We start from the raw sequence: 1,525 nt of genomic DNA, 5'->3' as shown, positions 1-1,525 counted from the left end.
GGGTGTGGTATTGTTCACTAGAGCACAGGAAATCTATGACGGACCACCACTCAAAGAAAAGTGATCTTTAGGAATTCCCCATCCTCTATCCTGCAATTTTTGACTTGTTTAATTATATACACGTCTTGTGTAAGTAACCAGTTTGCTGTGTGTTCATGTGTGCAATGGCCATGTCATGTTCAGAAGACATTTAATGCTTAACTCTCCAAAGATCGTTAAGCCAGGTCTGTGCACTTCTACCCACTCTGGACACAGAATATCCAGTTATGGATAAAAATGAGCTGATGAAGCAAGTTAAACTGGCCCAGCATGTTGAACAAAATAATGATATGACTGTCTGCATGATACCTGTAACTGAGCAATCAAGGTGCTAAGTTATCTAGTGAGGAGAAGAATCTTCTCTCCAGAGCCTATACATCATCTTGGACGGTGGTCTCAAGTGTCGAGCAAAATAGAAAGTGGAGAGAGAAAGCAACAGATGGCTTGAGAATACAGAGAGAAAATTGAGACTGAGCTAGGAGACATCTGCAATGATGCATGGTCTCGTTTGGAATAGTTCTTCCTTTATACTTCACAAGCAGAGATCAAAGTCTCCCATTTGAAAATGAAGGGTGACTACTCCCATTACTTGGCTGAGGTTGCTGCTGTTGATGAGAAAGGAATTGCAGGCTGGTTACAGCCAAGCCAGTATACCAAGAAACGTGATCAGCAAAAAGGAAATGTAACGAACACATCCTATCAGACTAAGTCTGGCTCTAAAGCCCTCTGTGTTCTATTATGAGATTCTGAAATCCCCAGAGAAGGGCTGCTTTCTTACAAAAATAGCTTTTGGTGAAGACATTGCTGAACTCGATATATTAAGTGAAGAATTGAACAAAGATAGCATGCTAACAATGCAGTTACTGAGAGATCACTTGACACTGAGGACATTAGATATCCAAGTAAACAAAGCAGAAGCCAGAGAAGGGGAAGAAATTTAACTGGCCTTCTTACTTTTGCTTGCCTCATTCTAAAATTCACAGGGTAGACCATTTGTCATCCATACTGTTCCACAAATAGGTTTTTGTTTGTGTGTTTTTGATTTGTATTTGGTTTGTTACTTCTATTTTATTATCTATATTTCCCATGTGATTTTTGTGTTTTAATATTAACATAGTAGAGCCAATTAACTTTAGGGAGTTATTCATTTTTATCTTGATGTGGCCAATATGAGAATGTGGAATTTTTATAAGAGTTATACATGTTTGGCATAGTACTTTTGGTATATTGTGGCTTCAGAAGGGCTGTGTTAAAGCTACTTCCATGTCTAAACATACAGACTACCTGCATATTGGTTTGTGATGCTGGATAAAAAAAGGGATAATTGGTTCCAGTCAGTTTAGTAAATGTGGATATTTCAAGGTGTGGAACACTTGCAAAGCTCTGGTACAAACAGACATCCCATGGATGCAAATTGGAATCCTGTTGTAACATGCATACACCCTTGAGCACAGTCTCAGAGGACATCATTACACAAAATTATGAT

At 38.7% G+C, this 1,525-nt stretch overlaps 1 pseudogene; it reads left to right on the top strand.

The window, feature by feature from the left end:
- Window positions 1-266: 266 nt before the first annotated feature.
- LOC118580128 lies at window positions 267-980 on the top strand (annotated as a pseudogene).
- Window positions 981-1,525: the final 545 nt, after the last annotated feature.

The sequence above is a fragment of the Onychomys torridus genome, chromosome 3 (assembly GCF_903995425.1).
Source record: "Onychomys torridus chromosome 3, mOncTor1.1, whole genome shotgun sequence".
Lineage (NCBI taxonomy): Eukaryota > Metazoa > Chordata > Mammalia > Rodentia > Cricetidae > Onychomys > Onychomys torridus.
This window is presented reverse-complemented; position numbering and strand designations above follow the sequence as displayed.